Here is a 13,851-nt window from a genome sequence, read left to right as displayed (position 1 = left end):
ACCAGTTTACTCAATATACACCAGATGCACTTATGGTGAATTTACTGAATGGACAAACTCTCCCATGCTAAAGTCGAGTATACTGAGTGTGGTTCATCAGTAATAATAAGCAATGCCAAAGACCCTGACAATGTTTCTATTTTCTTCTTTTCAACCCATAAACAGAACTTCACTCGTATTTGAGAGATTTCAAGCCAGTGGATATACACACAGCATACAGGGAGCAAATATGTTCAAGTCATTTATGATAAATGAACAGTGTGACAAGAACAATATCCTTCATTCCTTCCCCCATCCTCCACACATGCCCACTGCTCACAGCCACATGAGAGAACAAAAATACTTTTAAAAGACAAAAATAAGATTGTCAGCTTAATGCAGTTACCCAAGACAGCATGCTAGGAGTAAAACAAACAAACAAACAAACAAACAAAACATCCCAACAACAAGGGAACCTGGCTGACAGTAAGATTTAGTAGTCCAGTGGTGATTCCAGTGTAATTTTGCCTTGTCGCTTTGAGACAGCAGAGCTACATGTTCATGTGTGGTCCCAGCATTCAGGGTGTGGTCAGATCTTGAGCTCTGGAAGGGATTTTGGAACAGTCCTGCTAATTTTGTTAGGCAGTCAGTGTTCCATCCCACAAGAAATATTATGAACTCCTGGTATTTACTGCTCTCAGTGTCTGCCAGTCCTCACTGCAGTCATCAGTACAGAACAGTTTTTTTGCAATGCCATACTTGTCAGTGATGAAGTCAGATCTTTTCCTGTTTTATTGAATGATAGATCTCTGATGACAAGGTTTTTTCCCCGTCTGTCTCCAGTTGGGAGTATAGAGAGAAATCTCTTTATTCCCTGGTGGCACTTCAAGTCTACACTATCTTTAGAAAATGTGTTTTGGTTTAGTCATCTGCTTACAGAGACCCATTTGCTTAATTTTACTAGATGGAACCTGAGAAATGGCAATTCAAGTAAACTCGTGACTTGCTTCTTGCCCAAAAGGGCAGAGGGAACAAAGGGGACTCCGATTATTTGACAACTGCACCAACTTCCTCACTTCCACATGCTCTACAAAGTGTTGGCTTTGATCTAAAAAGCTCTTAGATGTTGCCAACCAGGATTTTGGAGAGGTGTTCATTCATCCCATAAACTAAGGCAGCTCAGTATAGTAGACCCTAATCGCCTGTGGTGTTAGTCTAGCCTTCACTTCCCTAGGTGCTCTGTAGCAAATCCAGTTTGTTGCTTGTAGATTGAGTCAGTGTAGCCAGACTTAAATCCATGCTGCTGACACAAAGAGTAGTCTTCTCCCTTTTGTTGCCTCTACTGACCCATTCCTGTCTTCTTCTATCCAAATTGTGACTGGGAAACTGCATAACTATTAAAACAACTCTCACCTGAAAACTGAGCCTAACAATTCCTGGTGTGTACATATAGGAGATCAGGCTGCTTTTTTTGGATGCTAACATTGCCCAGGGTTAGAATCATAGAACCATGGAAGTTGTAAGGGAACTCGGGAGGTCCTACAGTATCAACGCCTGAGCAGTGCCACTTGGCACCAGTTGCCACTTTGAACTGTTGGCAGCTACCCTCTGAGCCCAAAAAACACAGGCAGCTTTTCATTCACCTTGTAATCCACCCATCTAGGCCCTATTTCCCTAAGTTGGCTACAAAGGTACTATGGCAGACCTTATCACAAACTTCACTAATGTCAAGGTAAATTGTAAGGTGGTCAGTTACAGGTGTTAAGCTGCAGCTTAACAAACGCTTTAAGTTAATATTAACTAGCACTGGCACTGAAAGGTGTGGCTCCCTCTCCCACCACCACCTGGCCAGCACAAATCCGTGTGGTGGGAATTAAATCAGAAAAACTGCTCTGGCTGGTGATGAATAAAAGACTAAATTTCTACCATACCCTTTCCTGATTCGATTCCTTGTGAAGCTGCAGAAATGCTCACACTAGAATAAAGGGTGGAAAGGCAGAGAAAAGAGGAGTTAAGAACTTAATGGAAGTGAAACTATTTCTACACATGGCGGTATTCATGCAAACTGAATTAAAGTGTCTGTCCAGCTGTAGACTGAAGTACAGTATGAGGGTCACGGTTTTCAGCCAGTTACTCGTTTGCTCTGAATATTAGTGATATCTTTGTTAAAACATGTTTGTATATATAAATTGCTTGCCCTAGTTTACTAATAGGAGACACCAAATGAATCAAAGGTGTAAGAAAATCAAATAACCTCATGACACTGTTACAGTCTGTAGAGGAATGCAGGCAGTGGGTTGATCAGCATTGATAACATGCAGCTGTGGCCTTGCCTCAGAGGCAGTGGGCTGATTGACATGGATGATGTGCAGCTGTAGCTCGTTCCTGCTAAGTGGTTAAATAGCCCTGAGGAGTGTGGGAGAGGGGGTTGGATGGAGGAGAAGCAGTGTGGCCTGGCCAGGCCTTGCCTCTGGAGGAAGGAGATACAGCACAGATGGTAGAATCTGACCAATGGTAAAGCCTTGTGGCAGCCTACTAGTTTGATTGTGCTGCAACAACAGTCCGTTATGATCATCCTGTGCCAGTAGTAGTGACCAAAGAGCCAAAAGCAGTGTATGGGCCAAAAGCCTTTCCAGGCAACCAGCAAAGTGGATGTTTATGTCTTATGTCATCAACCAGCTCATTGCCAGCTTTGCAGCAGCTAACAGGCATTTTCCACCTGACAGAGGCCACCATGATGAATACTGGGTTCTTGAGATACCTTCTCAGTTGTTGGTCAGCTACAGCCTCCATGAGGCAAGCACAGGTGAGCTCCCACCAGAGACTGCCTGGAGTACCTGCTGCTTGGGATATTTAGTCTACAGTTCTCTTCCAGCTGTTTGTATGGCAGTTAAAACAGACAAGGGCATGGCTTGACACAAGATATTTTCTCTTTGAAGGACAGTGATAAAGACAACACACATCTTGATATGTAGGCCTATGGACTGCTGAGAAGAAATGGCAATAGAGAGATGCCCTCTTGACACAGGGTAAAGGGACCAGAAATGCAGAGGAAATGCTACTCAGTGTGGTCTTAAAGGCTTCTCCCATCCTCCCTGCCTTGAATGGAGCCTCAGAATAATGAGTTTTATGTTTGCCTTCCCAGCCTCCTCACAGAGCCTGATCTCTTACCCAGTGAAGAACTCTCTAAAGACAGGCCTCCAGAAGCTCTGGGCCTCACTTTTAGGATTATACCCACCTCAGCTTCCTCAACTGTCCTGGGTACCATACCTGCAGGCAAAGCAATGGAGCATGGTTTGGGCTGGCTGCTCCCTCAGGGCCAGGAAGCCAGGAGCTGTGGGGCAGCCCTGGCACTAGCCATACCCTCACCCATGGCTTCCATCTGTCAGGGGCTGACTGCAGCTGGCAGAGGCAGGGACTGCTAATGGGGTCTGTCAACAGTCCCAGGTGGGGCAAGCAATAAACCAGTGCTGGGGTCCAGCCAGGAGATGGAGACAGGGCAGGAGATGAGCATCTCTCCAAGGGACCTGTCCCAGAGACAAGATGCCTACCTACCCACCACAAGTGCTGAGGCCCATGTGGGAGGCAAGGCTGGAGAGGGGGACAAGAAATAGGGATTCCCCAGGTGGCTGATCAAGGCCAGACAGGCCTGTGGGTGCCCTCAGCCCCCTCCCCAACACCCAGGGAGAAAAAACTTAAAATAAACCTCACAGTCAGGGCAAGTAAAGGACATGTTGGAGTTTGGAAATAGCTCTGAGCTGTAATGAAAGCAACATCAGTGGAACTGCAATTGTTCAACAAGCAATTAAATATATCCCTAATGAGACTGTATGGAAACAACATCTAATGAGCTTGGTTTGATGAGGAGATCTGAGGTGGTTTTATTAATTGTTCATTCTTATCTTCTCAAGGTAGTGGAGCTGTTGTTGGAAAGCAGCAAGACCCAGGTTGCTCCCTAAGGAGAGGTGAGCTGGGAGCAGCAGGGGCTGCCCATGGGGGCAGCAGAGCAGGACCTCACAGCCAGGGCTCATCCCATCACCCCAGACAGGAGCAGAGCTGCTGGGGGGCACCGGGGCAGCCCCAGCCATCAGGCATCTTCCTGGGGATGGGGACGAACCAAGTTCAGCAGGGCCCAGGGCAGGGCTCTGGGGACCTGGAGCCTGGCACTGCTGCAGCAGGGACTGACGGCTCAGGGGGGCTGAAGTGTGGCCCTGGGCTGCTGGCAGGGTAGGGGTCAGGATCAGCCAGGCCTGTGGGTGCCCCCACGGCCGCAACAGCAGCTTCCCTTCCAGCAAGGTGCCCCCCATGCCTGACAGACCTGGGCTCAGGCGGGCCCTGTGGCACAGTGATTTAGCTGCAGTGGGGAACCCGTGGCCTACTTCGGGGGACAGACACAAAGCAGGGCACAGCAAACTGGAAAGGCACCAAGCATGAGAGCCTTAGGGTCAAGTGGGGAAGTTCAGGCCATCATCCACAAACCCCAGAGGGGAGAAAGGGGTCCAGACTCTCTTTTGTAAGCCCTAGAGGCTGGGCTGGCTAGCAGGAGAGGAACTCATTTGGGACCCTGGGACAGACATAAGGATCCAGAAATAAGGGTGAAATTCATTCATGGGTTGAAAAAAACCAAACCCATCAGTTTGTCTTAGTATAAAACAAGATGTCATTTCAAACAGATGACATATATGAGATACACTGTCATCTAGACATCAGCATTCCATGCAAATGGTGTTTTAATTGAAATCTCTTTCCACATAATGTGGACAAAACAGGAACACAGCAAAGCAAGAAAGTAACCATCTGTATTTGTTTACCAAATGAGGGTTCCTTTGGGGCAGAGGGAGAACTTCTTTAGTTTAAAGTCATATCTTTTTCAACCTATGTTGAAAAAAGCTTTCTGTGTAGACAGGACAAAGGTATGAATCGCTCCCACTTAAACAGGAAGAATGCCTTTGGATTCAGCAGAATCCAAGGTTAGAAATTTAATGTAAAGTTTATTGTAGTGCAGACAAAGAGCTCACTTTCACATCCTGAGTGAAGGTAATTATATTTTACTTATCAGTCTGATTCAGCAATAAATGTGTCAGTAATAAAACTGCAATTCAATTGAAGAGCAGCAAACAGGAACACGTGATCTTAGGGTCTATGCCTCATCTATAAGACCTAAGATAGGAGATCTGGGAGGGCTTCTTTACTCAGGTCCAGTCAAACATACATGATCTGTGTCAGGGAAAGTCCTATATATGCAGTCTTTTTTTGCTCCTTTTCCAGAAGAAAAAAAAAAAAAAAAAAAAAAAGAAAAAAAAAAATATTAGGTGTGTGCATGGGAAGAAAATCATGGCAAACCTTAGCCTGGTCTGAAGCCTGGTTGTGTAGGGGAATCTGTTACAAATTGGCATGCAGATTTAGTGCTGTGGTAATGAGTGGCCCATATTTCTGCATCTGCATACTGCTTTCATTCAAAAATTCCAGAAATACATTTGATATTTTTATTATTTTCAAAAAAAGGAAAAAAGTCACAGAAAATGATTGCTTTTTGCCAGCTGTATTCCTAACAAGCTTTTCCCTTCTCAGTGATGCTGTGTGACTTCTTAAATTTAGTATTGAAAGGCAGTAGAGAACATCCCCTGTGTTATTCAGAAACCAAGTGCTGTACTGCCTACAATGCAAACTACATAGCAGTGTGTCCTGCCCAAATTCTCAAGTTAAGTTTTGAGGAAATTCTCAAAGAATATTTTTATTCTTAAAGAAAATTAGTAAACACTTTCTTCATTAAGCAGGAGTTAGATCACATTCCAGTTTGAATGGAATAACTTCTGCTGGAATTAATGGTGCAGAACTGGTGTAGAGCAGTGAAGGAAATTACTTTGAACACTGTTAGCAGAACACACTAAAGGTGTGCACCATCCTTCCCACTTGGATAAAGCTGACTCTTACAGAAAAGTACTTTGGAAACATTCCCAATTTCTTAATGTTATTTCATTGCTATGTCATTCTTCTGATGAAAATAATCTGACACCTCAATGAAGGAATATCAGCAATAACAAATTAAGGTTATTTAATAGCTTAATAATGTTGGTTCCAAATTTACACTCACAGTCTCCCACTTTTGTGTCTTTTTAGCCTAGACTGTCTAGGAGGTGTGTTACTAAGAATGTATGACTAAGATGAACATGCACAAGTGAGCCTCTGTGAGTAGTGTACTGAGGAAAATGAAAACAAAAGGATAGCACAAGATGTCACCCCATCAGTCAGACAATTGGATCTTAATGACACACAAAGTTCACGCAGGGAATTTTAGCCACAGGGAAGAAAATAAAGACTGAGTTGTTGTAAATGAGCTTTTGATAATATTGATACCAGACCATGGAGCCAAGGTACGAGCCTCAAGTACAATATGCAATCCACAGAAATCTGTACTTTGAGGAAGAGAATGTATTGCATTTAGAACCTTCATTTCCATGTGAGGTTATGGGTTGAAATGAATTTTTGAAAGGTAAACAACCTAAAACAAATAAGAAAGTGTATTGCTTGGACTTAAGGGGAGGGGGCAGGGATGTGGGGGGGGGGCGGGGCACGGGGACAAGAATAATTTCAAATTTATACTTATTCTTTTAACTTTTCTCAATTTCTTGTTTCAATTTTTGTCCAAAATAATTCTCTCTACACAGCTCCTGGGAAGAATTTACTCTCTGAAGGATGAAGGAGGCAGGAGGAGCTAAGCTTTCCCTATAGACCTCCCTTTCACATCGGATAACTAACAAGGGAGAAGCTGAAGAAGAGCACAGCCCCAGCAGCATGCAGCCAGGAATGCAATAGCCAAAACTGCCAAATACTTCACTGGAACAGGCAAGAAAATCTATAATAGTATCTAGAACATAATTTACTTGCAATGTAATACAGTCCTCCTAATTGTCATTGTGAGAGTCTATCCTACACCTTGATCATTCATAGACTCTCTAAAAGAGTCTTCATTCGTAATTTTTGTTATATAAACAAGTTATGTTGTTATATAAAAAAGCTACCTTGAGAAACCTGTTATTGTTTTGCTCTATGGATTTTGAGTTTCCAGTTCCATAGACAAACTATGGAAAATCATTCAGATCAGGTTAAGGTCTTAGCGTAAGTTATTCAGTCTTTAATAGTAGTAGAATGGGCACCTCCAGGAGGCAGTTCAGTTTACATTAGTATATGTTAAAATGAAAGAAGTAAAATAGCTTCAGGAGGTTCTTGTCATTCTCTCTCTTGAGTCTTCTCCCTCTAAGGAAAATTTAGGTAGCTAGTTTGAACTAAACATGTAACATCAACCTAGGTACACATCTTGTCTCTAGTAGCAGATAACGGAAGAGCATGGGAGTAAGTACACAAAGAGACTGATTCCTCCTCCTTTGCCTATAGCGTGATCCATTCTTGTCAGTATATGGCAGCCAGTGGTTTTGAGACTGCCTGGGCAATATCTGCATCATCCTTCCCAGTAAGCTTGGAAACTTATTCTGAATGTTTGTCTAACTCCTTCTTGAACCCATGTTCACACACAATTCATAAATTATGACCTGTGACAGTGAGTTCCACCAGTTAATTACACCTTGTGTTTTTTAAACACAAGGCCTGATAACAACAAGGAATGAAACAAAACAAAGGTTTTCTTTCACATTCACCCAAGCTGTTCCTAGATTTAAATAGGATTATAACTGTTTTTCAGATTCCATTGCCCATATAGGCAACATCTTCTGGGTTAAGATCTCTGTGAACAGATCCCAGTGAACAGCTGGGTAATGGTAATGCTTTCAAACACCATGCTTTTTGCTTCAGTTCAGGTAAACCAGAGCCTATAGATTTAATGCACAAGAGAAGCCCTCCTCTATTTCTAATGGCAGTTATTAAAAATAAGAAAAGAAAAAAAAAAAAAAAGAGGGGAAAAAGCCACCCACCCCAAAAAGGCAGTTTTATCACTGCTGTTGCTGTGAATTTTATCACTGCCACTGACACAAATTAGAGTGAGTGTGATACATACCATAGCAACAACTATGAAATTCATAGACAGATGGAGATTTTTTACTATATATTTATAGCTTAGTGATCTTTTGGGGTACTATTTAATTGTACATGAATCTCTTTGATGGCTACTACAACTCTCTGAAATCACTAAATAGCATTCTAATTTAATGCTAAAATGTTCACATGATCCTGTGTAAATCTATCATCTTCCATGGTTTTGCTATAAATATATACCCTTTGGCTACTAGAGCTTCAGGAACTCTTCTTGTGATTGTGAATCATAAAAGTTGGACTGGCTGTAATTGGTTCATTTTCATGAACACTTAAACAACACAGAAGTATAGGTTCCACTAATACCAAAAAGACATGTGCTCCTAGCCCTCATAAATGCTAGGGAAGATGATAGCCAGCAGTTCAGCACAGCTCTACATGAGACACTGAAATGTCTTTTTCATTGTAATTTATAACTTCTTTTGAACATAATTTTAAGGAGAAAAAAGAACTAAATTAATTTTGGAAGATTAAAAAGCAAAATGTTTTATTAGATGGATGAAAAATATATTAGTGGATAATTGGTTAGGCGTAAATTATACAATCTTAACGTACTTCCTTCCTAATTCAAAAAAAAAAAAAAAAAAAAAAAGCATAGTGTCTGTGAGCCTGATTCTACTTCTAGTCTACAGTTTGTTCTCCTCAGCCACTTCTGTGAGTGCACAGGAACATGTTTGTCAATTTAATATATACACTGTAGTATTCATTAAATCACTGTCATTACAGTAACTTACCAAAGAACAAAAATATGTAGCAATTCTGAGTTTGAGAAAGAACTTCTCTACTGTCACATCAACAGATACATTCTTCATTGTCCTCTGTTGATGAAAAGCATATATATTCAGAACAGCTGCTACTTGTAATTAAGTTGAATAACTTCAAATCAATCAACTTGTAAGCAAATACCTTTTGAAAATTGCGGCATCTTTAGTAACATACTGAAAACTAATAAAATGTCAGTGAGAAGTAGAAGCCTTTTTCTTATATTCTTTTTGTTCAACCTATGTGTGATCATCTTGTAATAAAGGAAGGTTTGCAATATTAAAAATTTCAACAATTTTATTTATTCTTATTTACAAGTATTACTGTGAAGAAAAGCCATACTGGTAATAGATATCTAAACCCCTGTCTTGTACCAGGGAGAATCTGGTGTTAGCTCTGTCTGCCATAACTATGTTCCCCAGGATCTTGAGTGCACGTGCAAGCACATACACATGCACTCACACACACACAGAGGGGAATTTCAATCTTACAAATATCAAAGCATGCAAAATGGCCATAGCTGCTGTACAAATAAGACCAGTCTGTCTGAAAAAAAAAAAAACAAAACAATAAAAAAACCAACCAAAACCAAAAAACCAACACCCAAACATAGGTAATCATGATGGTGTTCTTTCCTAAGATATACATGGTATAATTTTATCTCCCCCAGATACTAACCAAAGAGCTGTGTATGCAAGTATGCAGATATGCTGCCAGTGATGAGCATGCAAGTTTCAGCTTTGATTACTTGGACAAACCTATAGTTAGTTATATGCTGGTTTTATAGCTCGTCATACTCAGTCTGCATTAAAAAGGAAAATCTGGGGCTAAAGCTGAATAAAGAAATATTAAATTTCTGCACAGCTATAGCCACCCTAGTCACATCTGCACATACCAAAGGCTGATTTCTGCCATGGGGAAGCTTGAGCTGTGAGTGTTTGAGTTTGTATCATTTTTGAGTTTGCAACAATGTTAGTATGTTTCCAACTCAGGTGAAATGATACAATGTTATTATTTAAAAGATACAATGTTATTATTTGAATGATACATTGTTGATATTTGAATGATACAGTGTTGTTATTTAAAGGGCATAATGTTGGTATTTAAAGGATACAATGTTATTATTTAATGGTCCCTTCACCAAAAACAAACGAGACTCTGCAGCAGTAAGCTACCAAATCTGCATTCCTGAAAACAATGCCTGTGAACAGTTTAATTATTTTGTTCTTTCTTAAATCTTCTTGCCAAGAATCTTTACTGGATTAAGTATTCAACACCAAGAGATTAAAGATGTATATCCCTGTAGCTACCACTGCACGTATCTCCACATAATCACCAGGATTAGTTTTCTGAGGAAGTAGATCAAAGCTTTATTTTCTTGGGGGTATCTGATAATAAAGGCTAAGGATAAACCAAACTCTCATCACTTTGGCATCTATACCTTCACTACTAGATCAGACTAAATAGGAATGTGAATAAAGATAAAGTCAATATAGATATCTGCAGTACCCTACAACAACTATAATAATAGGAACACAGCAGACTAATGAAAAGGAACTAGAAGGATGGTGAGTTACATAAAATCTTTAAGGGTACATAAAGGAAGACAATTAACAAACCACAGAGCCATTTGAAAATAACTGAATAAAGATTCACAAGTAAATGCTGGTTGTGAACAGGTCTGTGGAGCATGTGTCCATGAACTACCAAATCCTGTACCTCATTATGATTTGTACTTTGAAAGCAAGATTTTATAAAAACTACCTGATAGAAAACAAAGTGCTCATTCTAAGCAACAGCACCAGGGAGCTCCATTGTTAAATGCAGAATAAACGCATAATAATTCAAGTTGGCACATTGCAAAAAGGCCAGTGCATAGCTGGTTATTTTCCTGTGCAGTTCTGGACAGTCATGGACTAATAAAACAACTTGTACTTGTACATAATATCATTAATTTCTGCAGTGATGTATGAAAACAGATACTTTGTCTAAGAGCTGAAAGCAAGGCATTAAGGGGAGACTGCTAAATTTCCCTCCTTCTTCCGCCTGGATTATCTGAAAGTAAGCCCTCAGTGACTTCGTGTTAAGTTAGAAGAAAGGTAGGACTATTACAAAAACGTGCATGGTACTTGCTTAGTTTTAAAAGTCATAGCATAAATAAGGAAGTTGTAGTTTTTACTGACAGTTAGCTAAGTTTATGCACATTCTGCCTTGCTTGTGGCCAGTCTTGCACTTGAAGCCTACAGCTGTTTGCTGTGCTTCTGCTGCCTTTAGTTATCCTGTGGTAAAACCACTCCTTTTTGTCAGCAAACCCACTGAAAGTCAAGGCTTCTTGTGACTTTGACAAATTACTTAGTCACTCTGATCCTCATTTTACCCACAAATACCTACCTTGGAGAAGCACCGTGAAGCTCAGTTAATGGTTACAAAGCATTCTGAGGTCCCTGAAGGATGGTGCTGTAGAAAAATACTCTAGTATTTTCTTCTGTCAAAAAGGACCCATTTGAAGTTCAGTATTTTGGTAAGGTACATAAACTGGAAGGCAATCATGTTGTGCAATTCCTGATGAAAATATTTTGTAACCTACAAACTGAGGACTAGATTTGTGATTCTATCACTTAAGTTTCTTTGCTTGTATTATCCTTTATCCTAAAAGTCTGTGAATAGTACCAAAACACACAAATCTTTTCACAGACTGTAACATTCTTGGCTTGTGAATAAATACATGCACACACACATGTGCATGTGCGCGTGCACACACACACTTCCTTCTGTGTGTATTTGAAGATTTTTTTATAAGCTATGTAATAAAAACATCAAAATATTTTATTTAATAGGAAGTAATTTCTTCCTATATAATTGTGTAAAGAACTCTACAAACCCTGTGTCAATGTATATTTAAATTTATGTCCTGCTTTAAAGTCCTACATTTGCTAGCATGTTAATCTAAATCTAATTAAAAGGTAGTACCACTGAAGGAGCAGAAACAACATATTGTTTCACTGATGCTTTATTAGCACTTTGAACTTTAATATACATGTTTCATTGATGGACTGGGTATAAAAATTGCTATTTGTTTAATACCGTTTTTCCTTCAGCAAACCAAACCATTTTATTTTGTCTTTGATTCTAAAGACAGTCATTTTTAACATGCTTTTATCCTCAGTTCAGTCTTAGACACAACTCATTTATTTAATTACTTTTTATAATTATTACTGTGCCAAATGTGGTTTTTTCCCTTCTTGTTTCTCTGCCTCAATTCAAATGCTGATATATTGCTTTTTTGTACAGAACTATACAGTAGGAGTGAACCTTCACATTTTTCAGGCTTGTATCCAACCTTCCCTGTCATGGAAGGGACAAGTTAGATGTTACTAGCAGAGCACCATAGTTTCTCTCTAGCTCTCCAGTGCCACATGTGAGGTGCAGAGGGACTCGGTCAGGACTGTGAGGGTGCACAGTGGCCAGGAGCATCCCTCTGCTTTCAGCTTTGTGCCCACTTTATGTGAGGAAGCATGGGACATCGCAGGGCCCCGCCCAGGTGGAGAGTGCCCATCTGCGAGCAGACTCTTCAGCAATAGCCATACTTTAACATTCTGTGTATGGTTTCTTTCCTGGAGCCTTTTGTTGGCTTCAGCAACTGAAGTGTCCTTGGAAAAATGCTCAGATGAAGAAGTAAGGCCAAGGAGGATTTCCAGTCATTAGCAGTGTATATGTGCTAGAAATCACATATCCACTGTTCCTTTTTTCTGTACTTGTAGTTTTATTGTCAGGGAGGATTTTCTAACACATCACCATTTACACAATCACACCTAGGAAGAAAAAAAAAAAAAAAAAAGATCATTTCTGTTTTGAAAAGCATTGCTAGAATATTACATTAAAGAAAGCAATGGGAAGGTGCCATGTGTCAGATGCTCTGTCTGAACCTCAGGACATGCATGCAGCAGCATACAAAACTCAGAAAGAAAATTCAAAGTTAGAGTCAGGCCTTCCTTTTAAGTTACTGTTAGATACCTGGATGCCATATTTGAATGAACATTTCTTTAAACTGCCACCTGCAATGCCTGGACATCTTAACTGGATGCTCTATGTTAATTTGTTATTAGAGGTAGTCAGGTAAATATCACAGACTACTCCAAACTGCATCTTTTCAAGGCTATAAAGACAAGCTATAAAAAGGCCAGTTAAAATACTGTAAACCGAATATATCCAGTACATTTAATCTGTTTCTGTCCTGAAGAAAAATTACCCTTCAGAAACACTATTATATAAAAAATTAAGTGCCTTATGTAGGGGGTGTGTGTGTGGTTTACTTATTTTTGAGAAGGATTAAGCCTTTGTGATTGGAATTTCTGACACTAGCTTCCATACATAGATTTTTTTTTTTCCTGAATTAAAATAAAATATTTTTTGGTCAAATAAGAGAGATGGTACTTTTTAAGTTTATGTTTACAGTTGAAAGATTGCAATACTTCCAAAATAACTATTGATATAAAAGTAAAATGTAATTTTGAGCTTGATTCAATTATAAAAACAATACATTTATTTCTTACAAAGTGAAAGGTCCATTAAACACCAGATAGAGTTTGATACCTAATCAAACTGGTATAGCCAAGTAACAACAGTAAAATGACTGTGGAGATGGCAAATTTGTTTTTTGTATTTGTTGCATTGCTCCAAGTCATGTTATGCATTGTTCTGTTTTTCCAGCTTTTGCTTTTATTTGTTTGTACACAGAAATCCACAGCCTTATATTCTAAAATTCTAATTATGTATTTCCTAAATTAATAATGAAAATCATTATCTTAATAAAGTCACTTAATTTATTTTTATGCCCTGAAAAACTTAATAGTAGGAAGTAATTTTAGGTTCATCAGATTTTTCTGAATAGCATGAGTGGATGTGAGTGAAAAAGACGGAGAAACAAATAGAAAAGCATTGTACAGAAAACTACTACTGAGATCTTAAGCCTGACCTACTGCCACTGATTGTGGCACAAGTTTTATCATACAATTGCTCACCAACAGTTACCAAACTTGTAACAATTAACTTTCTGGGAGCTGA

Source organism: Falco naumanni, chromosome 5 (assembly GCF_017639655.2).
Source record: "Falco naumanni isolate bFalNau1 chromosome 5, bFalNau1.pat, whole genome shotgun sequence".
Taxonomy (NCBI): domain Eukaryota; kingdom Metazoa; phylum Chordata; class Aves; order Falconiformes; family Falconidae; genus Falco; species Falco naumanni.
Note: the sequence above shows the minus strand (reverse complement) of the source record.